The sequence below is a fragment of the Pleurodeles waltl genome, chromosome 3_1 (assembly GCF_031143425.1).
Source record: "Pleurodeles waltl isolate 20211129_DDA chromosome 3_1, aPleWal1.hap1.20221129, whole genome shotgun sequence".
NCBI lineage: Eukaryota > Metazoa > Chordata > Amphibia > Caudata > Salamandridae > Pleurodeles > Pleurodeles waltl.
The window spans coordinates 1,894,049,471-1,894,064,016 of NC_090440.1; the positions used below are offsets into that span (position 1 = coordinate 1,894,049,471).

The following is a 14,546-nucleotide window of genomic DNA, read 5'->3' on the forward strand; positions in this document are numbered from 1 at the left end:
GCAAAACGGCGTGGTCGACATCTTTGCATCTCTGGTCCCTGACAGGCCCTTGTTGGTGGTGCCCGAGTCCGGGGCGATGCTGGCGGCGCTGCCTCACCGAGCCGGGGCTGGTTTACGAGAGACGGTTACTACTCCAGAAACACGTGTATTTACTGTGCTTGGATGAGGCCGCTCTGGCGTTCCTCCTGGAGACAGTCCACTGACAGTCTCCTGCCGAACGGATGCGGCGGTCAGAGTCCGTATTTTTTCCACGATCCCGGGAATTTCTGAAACGTGGCCAACTGGAGCGCGAGCTGGTTCCGTGTTAGCGCGACTTTTGGCCTGGCCTCTGTTTTCTGTCTACGGCAGGCCCAGATCCAAATTATTTTAAATGAGTACACATTGAACCCGCAAAAAAAAGAAGAAAAAAAACAACGGAATACGACAGCCAATTCAGAGGAAGGTGAGGTACGCAGCACATTTTAAAAGCATTCTTAACTGTCTGCTGTGATGCACCTGTGAGTAAGGACACAGAGCCCCGCCTCCCCTGGAGAGAACCCACTAGTGCGCATAGCACCCGCTTCACAGCACTACTTCTCACCAGGGGCGGCTCCTCCATTAGGGCAGAGGAGCGTCCGCCCCACCACCCACCACCACCACCCCTTGCAAAGCAATCAAACGATAATAAGCTATATGATTGTGTGGTTGTTAAAGGGGCGGGGCCATGGAGTATGATGAGGGAAGTGCACTGTGCACTCCCCTCAGTGTGCATGTGTGTTTGGTCGTCCGTCTCGGGCTGGCTAAACACACATGCGCAGAGGGCTCTCGCCAGGCCATCAACACAGTTGCCGGGCTGGAGGGAACCTGCACAGGCTCCCAGTCTGCCTGGGAGCGCCCTGGCTGGGAGCTCCCAGCCAATCCTGACGCTGCTCTGAGCAGCATCAGGATTGACTGCAGGACAGGCTGGGAGCCTGTGCCTGCTTGCAGCGACAGGAGCAAGAGGAGCGGCGCGGGAGCGGAGCAGGTAAGTTATATATATTTTTTACATTAAAAAATATATATTATTATAATCCCCCGCCACGCGCTGTGCCCTTTTAATCCCTGTTAGTCGCCACTGCTTCCCACTCTGAACACCTCAATATCCTTGTTCATGGTTTTCATTTTTTTAAAAATTTTGTATAGCAGAAAGGAGCTGTGTGCGTCGCTGGGTTAAACTTCATCAACTGTGTTCTCTGCCTCGTGGTGCCAGCCCCAGAATGTGTAGAGTCCCGCTGGTGGGCACAAGTGTCTAGTTTATTGCAGTGTTTTGCAGAAGGTATTGGCTGTATTCCCACTGTGAATGTTCACAACATTACTCTTACCGGATAGTTTAGTAATGTTGTGCAAACTTTAACTACGTCGGGATAATTGGGGTCGTTTTGGTAATTTAACGGTGCTCTTTTGGTTCAAAATTTCCAATAATTATGTGATTATGTCCGCTTGCATAATTTGGAGTAATTAGCAAAAATGCCTCCCAAGAGCACAGGAACGGACTGCGAATGGATTTCGGCTGCCACTGCTTCTACTCTGTTGCATTTAGCTCTGTATTATTTTTGAGCACAGAATGCATCTTTGGGTTCATTATGGACCCGGTGGTGCACTTTCAGCTAAGAACATACAGCTAAATGCAGGGTTATGCTCCTCGCGTCACTCCTCCTAATTTTGCATAAACCTGCTACAGCAGATCACGCGAGTTAGGACGTATCGTACTGGTTGGTATTCTTGTCGCCTCTTCACTCTGGGGTCTGCCTTTTTGGTGAAGGTGTCTGTCGGACTACAAACTCTCCAGTAGGTTCTGCTACCCCTAGCCCATCTCCAGAGCGCCACGCAGGACGAGGCTCTAGAAGCACCTGTGCAAAGCATCTGCTGCCTGCTTGAAAACCACTTACTTACCTTACTTGCTGTGGGTTTGTGAAAGCCTTGTGCTGTGCAGCTCTCCGGGAGCAGCCGGGCCCTGGCGTGGTGGCTTGCCATATTGTACTGCGATTAGAAACCACATCCTCGGCACAAACACGCGCTGGCCGGTAGAGCATTGCCCCCTGCCTCTGGGCCAAGGGAAGGCCAGTCCTTAATATTTACAGTGGGTTCAAAAGAGCACCCAATTCTAGGGTCCCGCGTGCTGTGAAGGGATGTCACTGGAGTTCATCGGCTTGCATTCGTCGCATACTGATCTGTGGGTTAAGTATTTCGTCCGGCCAGGACAGACGGAACATATCACTGACATTGCTCTGCCCTAAGATATCTCTGTGAGGCATTTGCAGTTTTGCGCAACAGAGTAACAAAAACATTGCTTACACAACACCAGCTGTACTGCACAAACTTTCCACAGATATTTTGGATGAATTCCTGTGATTCGTTGACCTACTTTATCGCCAATCATTATGAAATGACATTTATGTGACCTTTTTCTTTTGAGAGAAGTTTAGATAACTAGAATATTATCAGCTGCGGGGCAAAAGTGTACTAGAAGCAGAGTGTATAACAACAGTTCTGTTCTTAAAACCACAAGCGAATAGTGTGCAATGAATCTGGTGTGTGCTGTGCAGCATGCACTGTGCAGGAGAGCGAGGCCAAATTATTTTATTCTGGTTGTTGGTACCTGGCAGCCTGTACAATAGGGAGAGTTTGAAAGACCTTACAAGAGAACAACGCATTGGCAAAGCCTAGATGGTCTTGTCTTTTCATTTTGTGTCCTGGCTAAAACTTTAAAGCAAAGCCTACTGCAGGAAAAAAATAAATATTTTCTGCTTACAGTGCCCGTATTGGATAAATAATTTAATGTATGACTCATCAGTTTAATTTTGAGATGTGAAAAAGAACATCGTGCACTGCAGTGGAAACAGTCTGTAGCAGACGCAGTGCTACACCACACAGCCAACAGCAACAAGTGAGAGAAAAAATACTCTTGGCAGAGCCAAAATCTACTCATATACATTTTAAGAATTATTGACAATAGTTCCTGCAGGCAGTTGCACTATCAAGTCAAACCTAAACAATCATAGACAAAGCTAATAGTTATGGTATTGATGGCCAACCTTTTGCCTTTGTTTGTGTTTGATTTATGTCACTGTTGGCTAAAAGAAAAGGAATGTTGGTCTCAAAAATCACACATTGCCATAGTAGTCTCCAGCACTGAAGAGAACTGCATTATTTGGGATAGTGCTGCATGTGAAAGGGCGTAGTGCTGTCACTCACACTGTTAGCCAGGAACAAGGCTTATCACCCAATGAAGAAGTGTAGTGAAGTTAAAGCCTTCATAGTTGTGCTGCATCCAAGGGAGGGGCATTCAAAGAGATTCTTGAGTTTGTTTCTGAACCACTTTTCATTGTTGAAATTGTTTTGCAGAATTAGGCTGCGGTGGGAGCAATGTTTGAAAACCATGTTGAATTCTTCTTCCATTTAGGAAGACAATGGCACCATGCACATAGCATTAACCTGTGCCATAACATTATCCAGGCTGAAAAATACATTAAATGTTTAAATGTTTGAAAACTATGTTGAATTCTTGTGGCTCTCAAGCGAGCCACTGTCAAGCGCATGGACAATCCACTTGTTTCACTGGGTCCCTGGTGACCAGCGCAGTGGTGACACAGGCAATGATGTACTAAAGAGAGACAATACATGTCTGTGTAACTTTACCTATATGACCACAGCGATAGTACAGAAAGCGACTTTTGGCGGATTGTGTGCACAACAGGAGTTAGGATAACTGTGATATTTTTGGTTCAATTGTCGTCAAGCAGCAGTCCCAGCTCATGAAAAATGAACCCTTCTGATGTACAGTGGAAAAGACATGGCAGGATGTGGAAGGATGTGATGATGCAAGGAAGTCAAACCCCAGTTTTTTTTACCATTTAATCAAGGCATAAAATTTGGAGACAAAAGAGAATACATGGTTGATTTCTGTGTGAGAACTTCTTATTCCAGTGAGGATGTAGGCTATTTTTTTTTACATGTTGGCGCAATGGTGATTTAGCCCCACTATGAAAAAACTATTATAGTTCATCTTTCAAGAAATGGACAACTTTGCAAGAGGTGGGTAAATGTATTACACAGCGTCTCTTTGCCATGACAAAGGGGCATTGCTCTGACCCTTGCAAATGTGCCAGGAAAGTTTGCACTGCTGATGCCCCTCTGCTGCTTGTGCCCTTAGTTTTGCTGATGCTCGAAAAAACGTTTTCACTAAGCCAAACGATTGACATTGTCAATGCAATGACAAATCACAGTACAACCTGCTTTATGCACACACATTTAAAAGGATACAAGGTGCATACATACAGTTGGAAACAAAATCTGGAGACGTTCTTGGAGGTACTTGATTTTTGGAGGCTATGTCAGATGTTCCTCTGCCCTAGTATCTTGTGAATTGAAAGTACTGCTTGGCTGCTGCTAGGAAGTTTATCCTTAAGCATCTGCTTTTGAGATGCCACAAACACTATACAACGTGTACACTTGATTATTGTGTAAATGGATTTCAGGGTAGCCACACCTCAAATGTAACCTTTCATGCACATGCTGTTCTTTGTCTTGGCGACCTATTAGCAGTTGTAAGGAAGGCCCAACTTAAATACTAAGAGAAATAATAGTGTTCCAAAGCAGTCATGAAACGTGCATAGGCTTAATTACACCACTGGCCTTTTTATTATAAATCTCACCAAAGCTTACAGTTCCAAGGATGTTGTCAGTAGTACTCAGTGAAAGTGGGTGAGATAACGCAGAACCCTCCCTCTTGTCATTGAAGGCTCCAACTACCGCCTCCCATTTCACTTGTCCTCGTGTGATTGGCCGATAGGACACCTGGCTGCTATTGGCTGATTGACAGGGACTCCTATGAGCAGCTGCTAATCCCTAAATACTATCCCACTGTATGGCGGAAGACTTTGCAGTCCGAGGACTCTCCCTGACGCCATGTAGTGGAAGTAAATATATATTTTTTTAAAAGACACCCACACAGAAATACAGGGACTTGGTGTCCTTAAATTGCCTCCCCACCTGCCCCTGGTCACCTTTGACCTTTTAAGTGTCCTTTTTAGAGGAGTTGCAGTGCGAGCAATGCGTCGCCTTTCTTCCCACGTTCACTTTTCAACCGGGGTGAAAATGATACGGTCGCGGAGAGGTTTCTTCTAAAGATGGCAGATGTCATGTGTTGACTGTAACGGACACCCCCCTTGTGGGAAGAAAGAGAGAGGACAACACACAGAGACCAAACAAACTCGGAGGCGATAGGGTTTTAAAAGCTCGCGCTGGCCAACTGCTCGCAGCTGATCTCTGCGAGGCACGCGCATCTCGACTCCCGGGCTGTGCACGGCAGAACGGTAAGAGGAGAAAAGATGGATCCCAAACCCACCTGGCCCCAGCCCTAAAAAAAGAGATCTCCCCTAGAATCGTGGCGAGGACTCATAAGGAGTATGTGTAATTCTCGCGTTATAGCCTAAGAATTTCCCAGTTTTTAAATGTCTTTGTTTGAATCATCCCGATGGCCACAACATGGCTAATTATTCTTCCTTGGCTGACTTTCACATTTAGTGGTCCTAGCTGTAAATTGGGAGATTATTCCGAATTTATTATAGGAATCTGAAGACAGAAGTTTGGACTTTCTCAGAGATAGTTTGCGTGCTTGCAGTTTGACTGTGATGTACAGCTTGCCACAAGTAGTGCATCTTTGCTCCCATAATGTTTGTGTAATTTTTGTAAGCATTGTTTATAACCTCTACGTTGTAGTATGACGGGTGCATTACTCTCTTCTAGCCTGGTAGGGCTTATGTGAGATTTGTTTTGCACAGCACACAGACTGCAATACTGAATGGGTGTAGCTGGATAGCTTAGACTGTGATGCTGTGGGACAGGTGCATTCAATATAGAAGTGAAATTGTGGGGGATCGTGCATCAGGCAAGTCTTGTTCATGTCAAGGGCTGGTGCAAGGAGGGAGCAGTGCTCTGTGTAGACTGTGAGGAGGAGGATGAACAACCCTCCGTACAAGGAGTGGTCCCTGTATTTACAATACCATGCTCTACCAGTGTGTGTATGTAAGATGGCTAGGGACACGTACTAACCAGTAGCCATTCAGGAGCCACCATATCTTAAATTCCTATCCATGGACTATTAAGAACTCTGCCTCATGTCAGTCATAATGTAGGCACTAGCTTCCATTTAGGAAGACAATGGCACCATGCACATTGCATTAACCTGTGCCATAACATTATCCAGGCTGGAAAATACATTAAATGCTTTACTTATATATTTTTTTTAGCAGTCGTTGGATTGCCTTTTTTTGTTTTCCTTTACATTTATTGACCCTTCCAGGTTATATACCCCTCACTAACCAAGGATACACCAATCTGGATACACCGGTTTACCTGTCCATTGTAGGGTACTGAAACCACTCTCCCGAATGGCAGGTCTAAATGTCGGACCAGGTATAGCTCTGCATGTTGAGTCTGCTCAACTTGTCTTTCACCGTTGACACAGCGCGCCATGGTAACCCTTTGCACCATCTTCATTCTGTAGCCCATGCCTCTGACCATTGTGTAATCTGCTTCACATTTTCCTCAGTGGCTGTTCTCAAGTAGTAAGACTAGGAGAGTTAACATTTTATCACTGCAACTTATGGGGTCACCCAGGTTCCCCTCTGTTTCCCTCCTTCTTTAACATCTATGTAGTACTCCTCGTCAGTGTGTCATTCATTCCACCGCCAACCCCCTCCTATGCTGATGAGTCAGTTTTGAGATTTATAGGCTGCACCAACCCATATGAGAATGTTTCCAGTGGTCACAGCTGAACTCTGTCTCAGAGATTGAAATCCTAGTTATCGGTCCTCACCCCCTATCGCTTGAAACAGATTGAATCCCTCTACCTCACACAAATCTTCTTCAGTGATACGGTACCTTTCAAAAACTGCGAGAAACATAGGCTCTGGTACATCGGTTTCAGTTTATACTCACAAATTGCATCAGTGGCTAAATTATGCCTCCCAAAACTTAAGCTGCTGAAAAAGACTCCCTTTCATTCTTAAAACATCTCACTCTGCTATGGTGGCACTCTAGTTAACTCCTGTGTGTACTGTTCCAACTCTCTACGCCAGCCTTCCAAATGGACTCCAGAAAGGACAGAACTCTGGAGTCCGGTTCATAAACAGCCATAACATAAAAAATTGCCAGCACACCTCACACCAGTGCAAAAATCTCTAATGGCTAACAGGCAGGATCATTTTCAAGATCCTTTGCCTCAACTTCAAATGCGTAAGTGGCTCAGCACCAACTTACCTACAAGATGTTTTTAAAAAATATCTCCTAGCTAGCCCACATGCAGTCCACAAACGTCCGCCTCCTCTACACTCTCAAGTGCAACTGCAAATCCAGAGGAGATAGATATGGATTGTAGAAGGGTCTTTACTTCGCTCACAGAACTCCAGTAACCTCTTCTCCTTCAGAAAACAGCTAACGTGTTCCAATTGGTTCTCTCTCTCCTGGTGTCCTAGCTCCACTTTCTTCTGCGCTAGGACTAGTTCAGTAATGCAGCGTGCACAATACAAAAATGTCTAGATTGAAAAACCAATATTGTACCTATGTAGCACAGTTTTGTCCTCGTTTGCCGCAGCGATTTTGTAGGCTAGTGAGGCTAAAGCTGACTGAGACAAACACTTTCAATTTGAGTCTTTTGACTTTCTCAGTACTTGTTTTATTTGTTATGTTTTTTGGTAAAACATTTATTTTGTAGAGGGCAGGCCATTGGTTGTCACTAATGTGAAAGCCCAAAATTGTATGCAAATTCACTTTTTGTTTGGTCTAAAAAACCACACAGTTTCATAGTAGTCCCTGGCATTAAAGGGAACTGCTTGGTGAGTGGATGTACTCCACATGAAAGAGCAGATTGGTGGCATTCACAGGGAAGTTAGCTGGTTGGTGAGGTGGGCTGACCTATTGCTCCATGCTGTAGTGAGTAGAAGAAAAATGTGAATTACAAAACACAAATGGGTGACTGGGGCTGACTGAAAACCTCTATAAATATATATACAAGTGTGTGTGTGCATGTACAGCACACACGCACAAGTTATAGTTAGGTCAGAGTTTCCAAAGAGAGAGGGTTTTTTTTTTTGTTTGTTCCGCTAATAACTTTGGCGCAGTCTGGTGAATCTGAGAGAAACTTTTTTTTTAAATGTTCGACATCATCTTTTTCCTGGAATATTTCACACTGGTCAATCGGAGGCCCAAAAAAGTTGAAACTTTACTCAAAGTTTTATTTTTTTGTATTTGGTGCAAATCTCTTCAGCCATTCCAAAGAAATTCATGTTTAAAGAGGTGTTTAGGTTGGGCTTGTAGTAGTTAAAATGTTAGGAACATCTGTACTATTGGTCCCATGGAAGTCTCACAGTACCACAAATTAAAAAAATAAAACCAAATAGGACCCTGTGAGAGCAGCTGCAGAAGTGTGTCCCCCCCCCCCCCCCCCCCAGTCGACCATTTCAGTACCCCGGGACCAGCCCTGCGGTACCAAGCAATCTGATTGGCTGCCCACAACTCAGATGTAAATGTTGCTGCCTGCATTACAAGATTCGGGGACAGGGGCCAAAATATTACAAAACAAGTATTTGCAATGCAACAGGTCTCGCATTTCTCCGAGTTAGAGCTATTAGCAGTTATAAACTCCCAACCGGACTTTTCTTGCTACATTAAATGGAAAAAAAAGTGTGTGATCGCGCTGCTACAGTTCACTCGTAGTGAAACCTATTGGCAAAAGTGCAATTATCTACGTAACCGGCAAAAGTGCAATTAACTATGTAACAGGGTCGATGTCATGGAATGCGCTCGACTTCTGCCAAGCGAGATCGCGCTGCGAAAAAAGATAAAAAATAGTCCACAAACCGGACGGAAAACAGCAAGCCTTGCATGTTATCAGTACTTGGTCGCTGCGCTCGAGTAGGGCTAACCACCGGAAAAGGCATGACGTATGCATGCCTTCCACTGATGAAAGCAAGCAGATTTTAACAGACAAGCCCAAGAACCAATGAAAGACACTGACGTGACATGAACAAGGCATTGAGCCTTTTTCTAACTACTAAAGCGTCTCTCAAGCGAAACGCATTCGCAAGCGACGCAGGACCGACCCAAAAAAAATGATACCGTAGGTACCTATGCTACTGCCTTGAGCAACCATTCAAGCTTCAACTCCATGGCGCCGCAGTACTGTGCAAGCTTCCTCGGGAATGTCATCACTGATGCCATTTAATGTGCCATGAGTGATGTAATGTGTGTGGTCATAAGCTGTAAGCAGAGCATGTGGGGGTGCGAGTTATAGTTAGCAACTTTTTTTTGTTTGTTCATTTTTCTTATTTAAACACCTATCCATAATCTCACTTTAACATTTGTTTTTTTGTTGTTGGCAAACAGATATGTCAAATACACAGCCGTGGAATATTTTATATGCTGGAGAGATCGTAATGTTTTCTCCGTAGTACGTAAAAATGACAGACCAGTGAAGGCTATAAAATTGCCTTTCAGTTTCAAGTTGAGGAAGTCCAAGACTGACCCTATCACACTGTGGAACAGAGGAAAGTGTCGGGTGGATGCGTCCCAGACTGCAGCAAGACAGACGATGCATCTGGTGCCCCATCTTCAGCAGGAGTCTAAACTCAGTGCTTGTTACAAGGGGATGGTGCCAGCAGTTGATGCAAGAGCACGGTTGCTTCCTGTTACGCAGGACGTTGCGCTCTTTGAAGGGCAGGTTTGCTGCTGCCTCTTTAAGTGCTTTTGTTGAAATATCTACGATATAAAATTAAGGGCTAAGAGTAGGAATAGTTGAGTCACTTTCTGGAAGCTCCTGTGAAAACCATGCCTGGTCCATCCTTGCATCATTTACATGCTTGCACGCATTTGTGCTGATGCCAAAGCATAATGGCACCAGCCCTGTAATTGTCAGGTAGCGTCAGCCTCTTGGTACCACCACTTAGGGATGCAGCAGCACTGTTAATGGACGAATACTGGCACCAATTAAAAGAGTGCAAGGATTGAGTCTGGAGCACTTGCATTTATGTATATTTTATCCAGGGACTGGGCGGCACAGATCCTAGCCCACAACTGCTGCCCTGTTTTGGGTCTTTCAGTGGACTGTGGTAGTCTCTAGAGCTTCAATATTAGGACATGCAAGTAGGATGCCAGTGCTGGAAATGTACTTCCCGGGCCATTAGGCCCCTTATTTGCTGACAGAGATCCATCACTGCCTTATGGCTGTCATAAGGACCTTTCTGCAGTGGCAAGCGTAGGTAATGTGATGTTGTTTTAGAGAAGGTCGCTGTGCTCGATAGTGGTCTCGTTCACGCAGACTTTGCCAAAGAGATCTTTTTACGTCCTCCTTTTAAATGAAACCCCTCGAGGTTTATATAATTGACACACTGCATTCCCTCACCCATCAATATTTTATCAGAACTGTGCATATGCACTTTCACCCTCATTATTAATAGAGTGCTCTTTGTGCAGTCGGAGGTTGCTCACAGCCCTTCCAGCCTCAACTCCCATACCTTTTCTCCAACAATGACAAGTCTTGACAATGAACACCATTCTTTAATGTTGGAGATGTTGTATGGAGCCTCTTGTCTCTGAGTATAACTGAGCGTGAATTGAGACCAGGCCTCAGGCAGTGCGCATATCTGAGAGGCAGTGACCTAATGTTGCAACCAGAGGTGTTGTAAGCAGTATGCTTGGATTGAGGCTGGTATGTGTGGCAGCTTACCTGTATGCCTGATTGGAGGAGGGCCGACAGAGTGTGGCTGTGTTTGCAAGGAAGATTAGTCATTTTTTTCTGAGTGAGTCCTGCTGGAGTAATGGCATATGGTTGACCAGACAAGCTGGGTTCTAGCTGTGCAGCCCTCAAGGGAGAGTTAGGGTCCCTTCTTGGAATAGATCGTTGAAGGATGACTAAAAGGGCGCTCATGGAGCTAAGGGTTCGATGTGCCAGTACCAAACTGATTCTGGGCCATTATTGGGCAGATTCTCTGAGACCATCCTGGTCTTCTTCCTTCTGTGCCGCACAGGACAGCACTGGAGGTAAGGAGGTGGCTCTGAAATCCCAGATCTATCAGTCCCCTAAGAGGCAGTAATTGTATTTGCTCAAGACATCTGTTCTCACATCTCAGGACTCCCTTTGGATGCTTAGCTGCAGGGACGAGGGGACCTTTGTCCAAAGTAGGCTTTTAGGATGCATTGTGATTCTTGAGCACTTTGGTGACGGCTACAGGATAGTGCTCACTGTGGGAGAGGGTAAGTAGTATCTCCAGAGTGCAAAACATCCGTGGTGCATAACCGGTCCTTTCATGGTCATGAGCTGTTTGCCTGTAGCCAGTGAAATGGGGTGACACGTTTTTTTACGATTATCCTTGTGACGTTTCTTTTTCAGGGTGTGCAGTAGACTCCGGTATGATTAGTCCGCTCGCAAGGATTACTGTTGAAATGGTGCGCAGTGACTGTGGCTCTGTTGGAGTTGGTGCACTGAAATCACGGTCTTGTGTTTCCAGAGCATCAGCAACTAGACAGCTGATACGCTTCTTAAGCTTGGTGGGTGTGAAACAATATGCTTACCTCCAATCCCAACCGTTGTATAGCCACCCTCGGTTGTCAGGTACCTACATATTTTCATCGCAGAGATGACAAGCTTTTCTGACTTCAGAAAGTAGTTTTTTTAATATTGTTTAACGGTGGTCTATCTGGACCTGGTTAAAATAGAATAAGCAAGTATTTAAAGCTTTTCCTTTCTGGATCCACAGCCTTTATAGTTTTCTGGCTTTGATCCCGCTACAGGACCACAAAAAATGTGAACAATTCTAACAGTTTCTTATTTCCTTGGCTCCTTTTAAAATGTTTTTCCAATGCTGCACGTTTATTGGTTAAGAAGAGTATGTGGCAGTAAATCTCCACTAACCTAGGAGAATGTCATTGGCTCCAGTAGGTTCAACGACTGGGCCAAATAAAATGTGCAGCCCTTTGTATCATCACCTGCTCTTTTTATGGTTTGGACACTGAAAGGTGTAAATGGCAGCATGCCAGTGTGTAGGAATGGTTGTCTCTCCTCAAGAAAGTTGGAGTCTCAGCGGAACATCTAGTGAACTGCACCAAAGCCTGGGCGCTCCTCACACTGTTATGCACACAGGAGACTGCAACTCACTGAAAGCTATTGGCTATTGGTTTAGTATTTGTTTTTCCGGTTGTGTCCAGCCAGCTACCGCCCCAGCATCACTCAAGGGATAATGTCGAGACTTTCCTAGTCAGATGCCTTGCTTGCTTCTGTTCATTCGTCTTCAAAAGTGGAGCTGTCAATCTGGTCTGGAGCCTTCGAAGTATGGAAACGCTGATAATGTGGAAAACATCAGAAGCATATATTTAAAAAGACAGACTCCTCATGCAGCAAAAATCTGACTCATTTGCTCTTCTTCGAGAGCTGTGATGGGCGTCTTCCTCTAGAAGACATTCTGGAATGCTGCTGCAAACCCGGGTTTTTACTGAGAGAAGACCACATTAGCTTGTCTTAACTGATGAAAACCAAGCCTTTTCAGACTCGGTTTCTGGAACATGTTAAACATGTCCCTGGTTTATGATAGCTGTCCTCACAAGGAATTTGTTATTGACTCAACTTAACTGCAGAATGATTTTGAGGGCAGGGACGATCGCGTGGAAAGAGATCTGAAGTGGGAATTCTGTCTTGCTGCATTTTTGGGGGTTAATTGTGGCCGTGTGCGTACTTTAACCACACGTGGACTTCCGTCATAGTGATGGATTGTGTTGCACATGCCTCTATCATACGATTTTACCTAAAGAGCGAGCACATCTTTGTCTGGCACGTTGTGCAGACAGAACTCAAACTCTGTTGTACGTTTGCTTTCTGCAGGTTTGGTTGCATTGTGTAAACTAGCAGCGAGGGAGACGTTTTTAAACATTTTTGTGACATCTTATGGAATGCTAAGCCCTAGCGGCTCTTGAGACTGCTGATTTTGTTGTCTTGGTCAAACTCCAGAGCAGTTCCAAGAGATGTGGTCTGACTTCGCTTTGCTGCCATTAGAGGAAGAGTTGCTGGGACTATCAGTGTAATTTAGCAGAAAGTGTTAACATCCGTGCACTTGGTTTCAGCTATATAACCCATGGCCATTGATTTTATCCACAGAATACCGGTTAGTGCACTGTTCCCACCCAGATAAAAAAAATCGTAGGCATAATGGTGGTGAAATGCTGCATCTAACCTGTTGTTCCCAATTCCCTGGCCTAAAACATTGTAAATCAGAATGACGGATCTTTGAAAGACTAGGACACACCTGAAATTTTCAAAGTAGCACTTACGAGCAGAATGTGCTTTTAAGCAAGAAATACAAGAGGTTGGAAGTTTTTTCCCAAACTCTGTGAGCGTTTGGATTGAGGGTTTTGAGCAGCGATATAACTGCACGCCATTCCTGTGAAAACCGAATATGGGCCTAGAAAACACAACAGGGCTCAGTATTTCACAGGGAAGCTATGAGAGGCATAATTGTGTTCAGTCCCTACAGAGATTCATCCTTGCAGCTCCCTAAGACAAGGGTTAAGTCTGCTGAGCAGTTCGTTTTCCCTACCAAATGTGTTAAGAATGTTGTGCCTGTCTATAGGGCTTTACCTGGTGGAACTTTACTCTCAGCTAATCTTTACTTCAATCAAGTTATGAAAACAATGAACGAATATGCTGCTAATTCCGATGTGTGTGTTTTTTTAAAATGATGCTTGGTTACTGGTTTTGAGACGTTGGCTCATTTTTGGACTGTCAGAAACGAGACCAAGTAGCTGCTTGTTTTCTTGAGTAAGCCGGCCTCTTGCACAGCTAATGTTAGGATGGTTTGGGTGGGGCCTTGGAAGTAGCTGCCGAACAGCTCAGAAGATCGGTGCCAACTTTATACCAGCATCAGACGGCTTCACTGCTTGAAAAATATTCCTTGTTTATCCGACATTCTCAATAAGGCACTTGACTGTGGTGACCCGTGGCGTTTCTGCCAAATAGTGGTGAAGGCTGGTCTCCTTTCAGTGGTTTGTTGTTGGTGAAACCTTCCAGGACCCAGTGCCCTGCATGTGTTAAGAAGAATAATCCCACCTCTGTTCTCTAGAGGCTACCGGATCGCCTTGTTGCTGAACATGGGTTTCCATTCTGCACGAGTTGGAAAGGGAGCACACACTACCAGAATTGTTGCAGAGCAAACATTGAGTCGCGTCTGGACAGAAAGTTATAATTTCCACTTGTTTGACTCCACTAACAGTCCAATTTCACCAGCCAGACTTTGCAGCAAATAAAATGTATATCCTATTATGAGGAGGCGAGCCAAGGTCCAGGTTTTCCCCTGCTTTATTTTCAGTTTAACAGATTCTTTCCAAATGGGATTGTAGTTGCAACGTTTGGTTAACTGTTTTACACTGTTCAGAAAGAAGGTGTAAATACTTGCAGCTTTTCATGTTGTGTAGCTCTGCAGTGTTCTAAGTTCAAAGCATTCATTTTTAAAGTCTCACCTAAGACTGCAACTGCGCTGTCT

General features: G+C 44.8%; 1 protein-coding gene across 7 annotated transcripts in view; it reads left to right on the plus strand.

Annotated features, from left to right (window-relative positions):
• The window catches only part of RAPH1 (Ras association (RalGDS/AF-6) and pleckstrin homology domains 1), a 299,377-nt gene that overhangs the window by 107,185 nt on the left and 177,646 nt on the right, over positions 1–14,546 (plus strand). The window contains exon 1 of one of the 7 annotated variants that reach the window (XM_069225993.1): positions 5,259–5,333. The exons of the other annotated variants lie outside the window; for them this stretch is intronic. The gene's annotated coding sequence lies outside the window, so the exon portion shown is untranslated. Of the gene's footprint in view, positions 1–5,258; positions 5,334–14,546 lie in introns of those variants that run through there. 7 annotated transcript variants of the gene reach the window in all.